Source organism: Musca autumnalis, unplaced genomic scaffold (genome assembly GCF_047663935.1).
Source record: "Musca autumnalis isolate F117 unplaced genomic scaffold, ASM4766393v1 scaffold_2, whole genome shotgun sequence".
NCBI lineage: Eukaryota > Metazoa > Arthropoda > Insecta > Diptera > Muscidae > Musca > Musca autumnalis.
Genome location: NW_027411755.1, coordinates 93,027,035 through 93,039,123, shown reverse-complemented (window position 1 = coordinate 93,039,123; position 12,089 = coordinate 93,027,035).

The following is a 12,089-nucleotide window of genomic DNA, read 5'->3' as shown; positions in this document are numbered from 1 at the left end:
TAATGTTAGCGTATTTATCCCAAAACGAATGAATCTACGTTTTTAATCTTGTAGGGATTTAAAGCCTGCGATGTTCCGTATCAATCACAGAAAAAATTATGTTTCTAGCTTTTCGCGAAATGATTTTCTGATCATTTTTCCGATAGTACTATGAAAAATAGGCATTTATTTTCGGTCATCAGGATAGAACAGTCATTTTATTTTCGAACTGTGGAGATATTAACGCCGAATTTTCTTTCAGTCCATAAAACGGGGCTTTCTAATATTTTTTCACCAATAAAACCATATAAATAATTCCGCGGATTTATTTATTTATTTATTTATTTATTTATTTATTTATTTATTTATTTATTTATTTATTTATTTATTTATTTATTTATTTATTTATTTATTTATTTATTTATTTATTTATTTATTTATTTATTTATTTATTTATTTATTTATTTATTTATTTATTTATTTATTTATTTATTTATTTATTTATTTATTTATTTATTTATTTATTTATTTATTTATTTATTTATTTATTTATTTATTTATTTATTTATTTATTTATTTATTTATTTATTTATTTATTTATTTATTTATTTATTTATTTATTTATTTATTTATTTATTTATTTATTTATTTATTTATTTATTTATTTATTTATTTATTTATTTATTTATTTATTTATTTATTTATTTATTTATTTATTTATTTATTTATTTATTTATTTATTTATTTATTTATTTATTTATTTATTTATTTATTTATTTATTTATTTATTTATTTATTTATTTATTTATTTATTTATTTATTTATTTATTTATTTATTTATTTATTTATTTATTTATTTATTTGTTTATTTATTTATTTATTTATTTATTTATTTATTTATTTATTTATTTATTTATTTATTTATTTATTTATTTTCTTCTTCTATTCGTTTGGCTTGAGGTCATAAATAAAAAACAGATAAATTTTTGTTTTTTATTGTTTGTTTATTTTTCCAATATTTCGACTATCTTCGATAGTCATCATCAGGGAAATATATTGTTGTTTCTTATTTTATGATTCTAACACCTTCTTCCATCCTCTTCTGTTGACAAGAATTTTCCAACTATTTTATTTATTTATTTATTTATTTATTTATTTATTTATTTATTTATTTATTTATTTATTTATTTATTTATTTATTTATTTATTTATTTATTTATTTATTTATTTATTTATTTATTTATTTATTTATTTATTTATTTATTTATTTATTTATTTATTTATTTATTTATTTATTTATTTATTTATTTATTTATTTATTTATTTATTTATTTATTTATTTATTTATTTATTTATTTATTTATTTATTTATTTATTTATTTATTTATTTATTTATTTATTTATTTATTTATTTATTTATTTATTTATTTATTTATTTATTTATTTATTTATTTATTTATTTATTTATTTATTTATTTATTTATTTATTTATTTATTTATTTATTTATTTATTTATTTATTTATTTATTTATTTATTTATTTATTTATTTATTTATTTATTTATTTATTTATTTATTTATTTATTTATTTATTTATTTATTTATTTATTTATTTATTTATTTATTTATTTATTTATTTATTTATTTATTTATTTATTTATTTATTTATTTATTTATTTATTTATTTCAGTCTTAAGAATATTATAAAAGTATTCCTTACAGATTATGCCTGAATATATTAAGTGTTATATAATTTTTAATGCCCGTGATTTCTACGCGTAGTTAGCTTTGAGTTCATAGCTATCCCCCGTGTAAGCAAAATTTCATAATTTCAATCCATAGGTAACGTTACCGGGTCGAAAACGGCCGTGTTACTTACACCAAGGATTTTGCCTGTTTAATCGTTGCCAATATGTTAAAAATTGTAAAACAATTATATGTGGTAATGTTTTTACGAAATCATCATGGTACAATAATACAGGTAGCATTATCATGCCAGCTGATGGTAACATAATGTGTCAATTGCTTTGAATTGATGTCAAATTTTTACATCTTATGTTGCCAACAATTGCCGATGCGGCTACCTGTGTATTTGTACCATGGAAATCATGAATGAAAATCACCAATGTTACCACGTGTTTTCAAAATTTACACGCCTCGGTAAATGGCACGTAGAAATTACCAAACGCGTAGGTAAAGTTAACTAATAGGTAGGTAGCTACCCGGTTACCTAGGGCTAGAAATTACGGGCATAATTAAAATTTAGTAGAGAAATAAATTTAATCAAATTTTGTAGCAAAATACAATTTGAAAGATTCTTTTGAAATGCTAAACTCTATATATTGTTTATATTTCTTTTGAAAATGTATGCCAATAGCATTAATATAACAAAAAGCTCTTGTCAGTGGACTGTGAAGAGCATAGTTAACGCGATGAAGTGGAACATTAAATACATTGATGTATCTCATTTGCCTAGGAGGTACATACAGCGGTATAAGCGACGACAAATCAGGCGAATCAATAGCGTTGTTAATTATATCAAAAACAAAAAGAGCAGAATGCAAGTTCCGTCGCTGCTCCAACGTTTGCAAGCCCAGCAGTAAACATTTTGATGCATATGCTTCATGATCATTAAACGTAAATGTTCTTAGAGCAAATTTGATAAAAACACGTTGCAATCTTTCAATTCGAGATATTTGAGTTTTAAACAGTGGATCCCATATAATAGAGGCGTATTCAACTTTAGATCTAACATAAGATGTATAAATAACTTTTAGAGTATATGGATCTGAAAGGTTATAGCAATTTCTTTTAAAAAAGGCCAACATTCTATCAATAAGAGTCGCGCAGTTATGCCATATTTCTTCACAATAAGATAGATTTCAAAATAATTTTCAAAATAATTATGAAAAACGTCAAAATTTCTTATAAAAACCTTGATGTTTTGTTCAATAAAATGATTTTTCCGCGAACAAGTCTGCCGTTTAAAGGTTTGGAAATATGCTCCACATTTAGAGGAAGATAATCTGATATGAAAACAACCGCTATTTTAATACACTGAGCGAAATTTTAGCACATTTTTCAAATTGAACACACCCTTGGGATTTTGCATTAGTCGTTTTTTTAACTGAAGTCGCATGTGAAAGCCCCGTTTTCGCGGGAATGATTGTGTTCATGAAAATTGAGGTTTTAGGTTTCGTAAGTTGCTTTTAAAAAGTACTAAAATTTCGCTCAGTGTATTAAAATAGCGGTTGTTTTCATATCAGATTATCTTCCTCTAAATGTGGAGCATATTTCCAAACCTTTAAACGGCAGACTTGTTCGCGGAAAAATCATTTTATTGAACAAAACATCAAGGTTTTTATAAGAAACTAGCTGACCCGGTTCCACGTTGCTGTCCCGTCGTTTTGGATTTCCGTGTAAGCCTTTGTAATCTATTTACAATTTGTCAGTTAAATATTGATCACTCTAGATTTTCGAACCGCATTGTTGGCCCGTCGTTTTTGTGACCAATGCACATTATCGGTGTTTTACTGTATTCTAAAATGTGGAATTGATCGCGCTTTCCCACCTATTGGAGCCCCGGTTAAAAGCGTTTTTATAGTCACGCTTACTAAAATTAAGGATATTATCTACAATTATACATTTTTGAAAAATTGGGTTGACCGCGATATTCCATTTCCGAGATGACCATTCAAGATCAAGACAGTAAAAATCATATTATTGCAAACGTTTTTTAAACAAAACGTTCGAAAATAACTTTAATTTCACGATTTCTTAAAAAATTTTGTGGGGGAGGTACCCTGGTCACTCCACTGACCACTATAAAAAGTAGTTAAAAACCTATTCTCAGACCTACAAACTCCACATACAAAATTTCATCAAATTCGGTCCAGCCGTTTCGGAGGAGTTCAAAGCCGAACACCGTGACAGGAGAATTTTATATATATATATATATACATAGATAGATTTTGACGTTTTTCATAATTATTTTGAAAATAGTCTATGTTATCAGCATCCGAAGCACTCGAACGTATCCGTAGAGGCTGTCTGTGTCATAATCTATCTTATTGTGAAGAAATATGACATAACTGCGCGACTCTTATTGATATTCCGAGATGTTTCAATTATCTGTCAATTTAAACCCGTTTACGCTGTTATTTCGGCGTCCGCGGAATTATTTATATGGTTTTATTGGTGAAAAATGATTAGAAAGCCCCGTTTTATCGACTGAAAGAAAATTCGGCGTTAATATCTCCACAGTTCACGAAAATAAAATGACTGTTCTATCCTGATGACCGAAAATAAATGCCTATTTTTCATAGTACTATCGGAAAAATGATCAGAAAATCATTTCGCGAAAAGCTAGAAACATAATTTTTTCTGTGATTGATACGGAACATCGTAGGCTTTAAATCCCTACAAGATTAAAAACATAGATTCATTCGCTTCGAGATAAATAAGCTAACATTAACAGAAATTTAGGTGTTCTATTCTAGTGACGTGGAGTGTATTTGTTTATTATTATGAAGTGAGTGAAAGTAAAGAGATTCTTGGTCAAACTTCAACATTGTTCCGTGGAAAGTCATATGTTTAAACATATTGTCAAAGTTAAGTTTCTTAATACTTTTATATCAACTTGTACATGTGAATACATGTATTTTATATATTTGGTCTGTTCCTTTACTTTTAAAAATGGTAACAGTTGCAGAAAATGGTAAAAGTGGTAAACTGCTGTCATATAAATTGTATGCTATTAAAAGAAAGGGAACGCTTTACAGGTTAAAAATGGTAAGAAATGGTAACCTCAGGCACGTAAAGGAACAGAGCAATTATTAACAATTGTTAAGGCCTGCGTACATAAGCTTACCTTGCTTACTTCTGATAAAAGAATAAAAAAGAAAAGGGCAACCCAGTTCGAAATTTCCTCGGCCTTCTTTATTCTTTTATTTTTATTATGTCAAAAATGAAGCAGGAAAGCAAGGCAATCAGGCAGAGCAGCTTATGTACGCAGGCCTTTACACTATAACAAATATGACATTTTTGAATAAGAATTAAAAAATTGTATGAAAAAAATTAATTCCCCTTGCGTACGTCGCTGCTGGGTAGCTACCTGGTGAGTCAAAAAATGTCATCGACATTGGTAATGATTGGAAATATTGCCTTCCATTTAAATTTTTAACAATCCAAGTTGCTTATTTAGACGACCCGACACAGAACATTTGTCTCACAAGCCAAAATAAAAATATATTTTTACTCGTCCCTATCTGCTGCTATAGTTCAGTGGTGCTCAAATATTTTATACATTAGTCCCAATTTACATTAGGCGAGTTTACTTGCGGCAATTGTCAGTTTGATGGAGAGAGAGGTGAGGTATATGGTAACCCTTTGCCTCTCAACACCCTCTCTCACCCACAAACTGACAATTGCCGCAAGTAAACTCGCCTAATGTAAATTGGGACTTAGCTTCTCGGATCGTGTATTTCCTTTGCTAAAGAACGGCTGATGAGAATGGAGAAAGCGTATATTGTTTTTGCACATTCGACAACGTATATGGGCGAGCATAGCTGATTTAGTTTCAAAATTTTAAATGTCACACATTTTGATATCGTCTTCCACGTGTTTACTTCACTAAACCATTGGCCTTCAAGCTCTGCGTGTACAGCCAGGAAGCAGTTGCATTAGAACTTTCTTTTGAAGCTAAGTACCTCGGTAAGTACTGGACCATCCATGGCAAGAAAAAGGAATATCGAGGAGTGGTCAAAAAATGTCTTATTGCACTCTACTCCCCGCAGAGAAAAAAATTGGTTAATCAAACAATTTTAGAAGAACAAAATATGTATTGTAAAACAAGTGAGCCAAGGCTATAGTCGGGTCGGGGCCAACTATGTGGTACCCTACACCACTATCCCTGTTCATAAGCTTTTAACTAATAAAATTCAAAATATTAAAATTGGGATAGCTTAGCGCCTTTGCTCTGAATGTCTTCATTAACACAGGTCAATTTTTTTGAAACGCATTTATGTGCATCGACTGTACAACCCAAATAAAAAAATGGAAAAGTGGGATGTACGTCAACCGTCAATAGGCTTCTTTCTCTGTTAGACCCCCATCAAAATTTCGTAGTGTGATTGCACAAAAAATGGAAAAAGGGATGCGTTACCGACAATTGCGGTATCTCTGTTGTTTGACCACCTATGACAACCTACTTCACATCGTTGTAAAGGTGATATTTTCTACTTTCCTTGCCAGGTTTTGCTTTCGATATACCTCCTACAGAAGGGAGATATTAGCATTGAAATAAAACGTTGGACTTTTCTCCAAATATTTTTTTTCACATTCCGACCCCTGAATAATATCCGACCCTTATCAAAAATCAAAAGGTTTTTTCCTCTGTGGGACCCCGACCAACACCCAAAATTACGTGACGATCAAATTAAAATTGCGACATGTAGCGTGATTATAAAAAAATTAAAAAATGGGATGTATTACCGACTATTGCGATATCTCCGTTATTTGGATACCTACGCCAACCTGCTTTACATCATTGTAATGATGGGATTTTTTACTTTCATTGTCAGACTTTGCTTTTGGAAGGTTGTGTTCTATTAGCGGCTATTGCGATATCTTCGTTGTTTGACCACCTACGACAACCTACGTAACATCGTTGGAAAGGTGATAGTTTCTACTTTCATTAGCAGGTTTTGCTTTTGGTAGACCCCATATAGAAGTTGAGATATTCGCTTTGGAAAAAAACGTTGTATTTTTCTCCAAATAAGTTTTTTGCCCATTACGACCCCTAAATATTATCCGACCATCCAAAATCAATAGGCTTCTTCATCTGTGTGACCCCCATTAACCCTCAAAATTTTGTGACGATCCGATCAAAATTGCGACCTGTAGCGTGATTTCCAAAAAAGTGGCAAAATGGGATGTATTACCGACTATTGCGATATCTCCTTTATTTGCTCTCCTACGCCGACCTAGTTTGCATCATTGTACAGATGAGATCTTCTACTTTTATAGTCAGGCTTTGCTTTTGGAAAGTCCCCAACCAAAGCTGTGATATTGGTAATTATAATTAAAATCGCAAAAATGTAAATTTGGGTTTTATTTGCGACTATTGTGATATCTTCGTTGTTTGATCACCTACAAGAACCTACTTTACATCATTAGAAAGGTGATATTTTCTACTTTTATTGTCAGGTTTTGCTTTTGGTATACCCCATATAGAAGCTGAGATATTCGCTTTGGAAAAAAAAACGTTGTCTTTTTATCCACATAAGTTTTTTGCCCATTCCGACCCCTAAATATTATCCGACCATCACCAAAATCAATAGGCTTCTTCCCCTCCGGGACGCCCATCAACATCCAAAATTTCGTGACGATCCGATCAAAATTGTGACCTGTAGCGTCATTACAAGGTTTAGATGGACAGACGGACGGACGGACACACCTAGCCAGATCGACTCAGCTCGTTGAGACATTCATTTTGGTATATATAAGTATGGGTCTACGACCATTATTTCGATGCGTTACAAACTTTTTGGTCAAAACCAACTTATAATACCCTCCCCACATAGTGGTGTAGGGTATAAATATTGTTAGATTCCGTATGTAATATTGTGACTCCAACAATCGTTTTTGTTAATTACAACAATTGTTTTTGTCATATCCAACCATAGTTTTTTGCCTGCTGGACAATATTATTCCCTTCGACAATTTTATTCTCTTCTCTTTGTTTGTCAGAGTTCCTCTTATCTTTGTTTTTATTTTATCTTTGTTCTTTTTTCGTGTATGTACACCATGAGATTCTTGCTTTTATTTGTTTCTTATTTTTCATTCTTCTTTGTGTTTTGATAGTTGAGTTACACCACAATCTGAGAAGTGTTTTTGCTCGTAATTTGTGTTGTCTTTTCATATTTGTTATAAGCTCTGTTCCTTTACGTTCAAGAATCTTCAAGTTTTACAACTTTTTACTCGAAAAGCGTTCCTTTACTTCAGACACAATACAATTCATATGGGAGCAGTTTTAAACTTTTACTACTTTTGCCGGTTTTACCACATTCAGAAGTAAAGGAACAGACCAATAGTTTTATGGTATTCCTTATGTTGGGGTAGGTGCTTGGTTCTAGATAGCTATCGTCAATGATTTTTACAGTATTGAGGAGTTTCCCAAGTTGTTTTTGTTTTGTATGTTTGAAGCAAAAGATGGTATTTTTGGATTTGCAATTGCAATGCTTGAATAAAACAAATGAATTTTTGGAACAAAAGTAGATATTGTTGCTAGAATATGTATTCCCCATAGTCTGCTTATTTCGATACAGATGGTATCAGATTTTCTTCCAGGATTTTTATATATTTTTCTGCATTTACGATTCCCTCTATGAAATGGAGCTGACCAACACCTTTTGAAAACATACATCCCTATACAATAACGCTAGCTGAAAACTTTACTGTACGTTTTAAGCAGTTTTTATTGTATGCCCCGGCACTCTATCCTTTTTTCTTACATCACCAAAACATACATATATCAAACTTGGATTCGTCGCTAAAGATAATGCTGTCCATTGCCGTTGTACTCAAAATCCTCTCTTTTTAGTACATAATAGGCGTTTATTTAATTGTAGGAGCTGTAAGCAATGGTTTTTCCTTGTCCTAAAAAATTATATAAATTATCAAATTGATTTCGAAATACCGGCTTAATCTTTAACTTACTTTGTAGAATTTATAACCTTTTCATTTGCAGTCGGGCCCACTCACGTTCTAAGGGCTTTCCAATTGCTTCAGAACACTTTATGGCTATATTTCGAACAGTGCTTCACTACTACAATTTAGTTTAATGATATTTGCCGTAGCTCTTTTATCGCGAGGACTTATTTTGGATGTCCGGTCTCCGTTTGAAATATTACGAGTCAAATTTCCTCCCAAATAGGTTTGACACGTGGCATTTTTAGAAACGCTGAAAATTAAAATAAAATAAATTGAACATTTTATCTTTGTTGACTCCTTTGCATTTCTATTCTCTCATTGTAACGATAAATTTAGATTTTTTGATTTAATTTTGCTTTTTCGTTTAGTTTGAGCGCAATTTATAAACTGAACGAATAAATAGTGGTCAAATAACTTGCAGCTATAATTAAAGACCTTTTTGGTCACTCAATATTTTTAGCATTTAAACACTGAGTTTAATGCTTAGTTTACATTTGGCGTCGTTTCGTGATTTCGAGGGCGTTTCGTGATTTCGCGCGAAATCAAGCAATATTTATCATGATTTCGCATACAAAAATGAAATCCTCTCATTTCGTGATTTCAGCGAAATCAACATCGAAATCACAGTACACATGATATACAACCCTGCTTTTGCCTAAAAAAGTACCAAAAGTTGCAACACTTTTCACGTATCACAATAAACAAGGTAGATGGTCAATTGCTGCAACAAAAAAATTTTAGTATCAAAATTTGTAAACAATGTGAAAAAATATTAAATTACTTTGTTACAATGATATTTTTTATTGTGTTCCCGTACTTTTTAATGGTAATGTTAGAAAAAAGAGCGAATTGTCAAAACTTGCTTCCCCATACAAATTTCATAAAAAATAAGGGAACGAAAAAATGACGGAAATTGCAAAAACTCCAGCATAAATATCAAAATCAACGTATCGGCTATAATATTAGATGCCAATGAACATGCTTGCTGCTAGTTTTCTACTAGGCCAAAATTGTATGGCAGAAAACAGAAGAAGAGGGTGTTATTCGGCGCTATTTTTGTTTAAAGAGAAGTGCAAGTCTTGCTAGATTTCGGAGTATGGGAACGCATTTTTAGCACTAAACGGGAAAACTACTGCAAGTACTAATTTTGTGCAGGTTCTGAGCACAATTTTTATCTATCGAATGGCCTGTTCCCATACTTTATAAAGTGGTAAAAGTTGTAAAAGTCGTAAACGATTTTCATATACATTTTGTGTAAGGGAACGAAAATGTGTAAAAGTGGTAAAAATTGTAAAAACTTTTTAGTTCTGGAACAGAGCTAAAATTTATTATAACGAAGTCTCAACGATAAAATCATTTTTTGATATTTTCATTTGTTAGTACTATACGCAATTAATACGATATATAGGTCATTTTACGATAATTTTCAATATAAAGTTTTAATGTTCTATATTGTCGTATATTTTTGATGCTTAATTCAATTTACAACAACTTGTTTTGAAAATTCATGTTCGATCAGCTGCGCATATGCATCCACCTTGATCATTGTGATATGTTTGAAATCAACAAAAAAATAAGTGTAAACACCGGGGTGTATTTCAGGATTTCGTGAAATCCAGTGGATTTTGGAGCGCAAGTATAAACTTGGCATAATAGCTCATTTAGACTAGCCTTAAATCCTCAACTGGATTTAATAAATCCAGTACAAATCTCATTGCATTTAGATATACCTTTGGAGGATTTAAATGGCAGTCAGCTGATTTTTGTTCATAGCACAATTACCAAGGTAGATGCTTCAGCCCATCTGATCGAATTTGAAACGTCATAGCTCATTTAGACTAGCCATAAATCCTCCACTGGATTTAATAAATCCAGTACAAAGCTCATTGCATTTAGATATACATTTTGGAGGATTTAAATGGCAGTCAGCCGATTTTTGTTCATAGCACAATTACCAAGGTAGATGCATCAGCCCATCTGATCGAATTTGAAAAGTCAAAAGAATTTTTTGCAAATTGAATTCGTCTCAAAAAACATACGTCAAATTACAAATTTATTGTTTAATACTGAAAATGTTAGCACATTATGCTACTAATGCTAACTAAAGAGCAAATAAATAATTATTTTATCGCAGTTTGCCCATCTAAAATAAATAAAGGAATTATTTTATCGTTTAGAGATCGTAAATATTAGTCTTGGTTGATTAAAATCAACTTTGTACAGATTTAATTTTTCCGCTTTGTTTACAAATTTTTACATTTTGAATTATTTTTAGTGTAGCAATTCACCAATGCATCTACCTTGTTTCTTGTGCCAGCTTGCAACTTTTTGTATTTTCTAGCAACATGTTGCAAAAAACAGAGTTGTATATGAGGATTTATACCAGATTTTAAACAAATCCACTCAATAGGAGGATTTATTTTTGTATAAGAAATCTGGTAGATTTTGGCTGGATTTAGCAAATAAAACCTGATAATGTGCTAAATCCGGCTAATGAAGTCAAATCTATATGGGCTATTAGGTGCAATAGAAGACGTAGAAGCGACGACGGTTTTTATGTAGAATTCTCTTCATCATTCTAGTTCTTACTTTACCTTTCTTTAATGTGCTTTTGTTTGTTTTACCATAATCACCTAATTATCGTTTAGTTTTCCAGTTCTTATTTCTTGCATTTGTTTGTTGTTGTAATTACGTCATTGGTGTGCTTGTCCACTTGTATTTATCTTCACCCATGTATGTGAGTATGGTTGTTCGCTTAGTGCGAATGTGCGTCTGTTTGTTCGCTGCACAGATTCGAGATGTTGCCAGATGTTCTGGATAATTCAAGACCAAGGAGATTTTGGGAATAAATACAGGTTGGAACGGCAACATTGAGTTATATGCCATTTAGATATGACATCATTAGCCGGATTTAGCCCATTATCAGGTTTTATTTGCTAAATCCAGCCAAAATCTACTAGATTTCCCATACAAAAATAAATCCTCCTATTGAGTGGATTTGTTTTAAATCTGGCATAAATCCTCGTATACAACTCTGTTTTTTGCAACATGTTGCTAGAAAATACAAAAAGTTGCAAGCTGGCACAAGAAACAAGGTAGATGCATCGGTGAATTGCTACACTAAAAATAATTTAAAATGTAAAAATTTGTAAACAAGGCGGAAAAATTAAATTTGTTTTGATGTACAAAGTTGATTTTAATCAACCAAGACTAATATTTATGATGTCTAAACGATAAAATAATTCGTTTATTTTATATGGGCAAACTGCGATAAAATAATTCTTTATTTGATCTTTAGTTAGCATTAGTAGCATAATGTGCTAACATTTTCAGTATAAAAGAATAAATTTTCAATTTAAATTCAATTTAAAAAAATTCGTTTGACGTTTCAAATTCGTT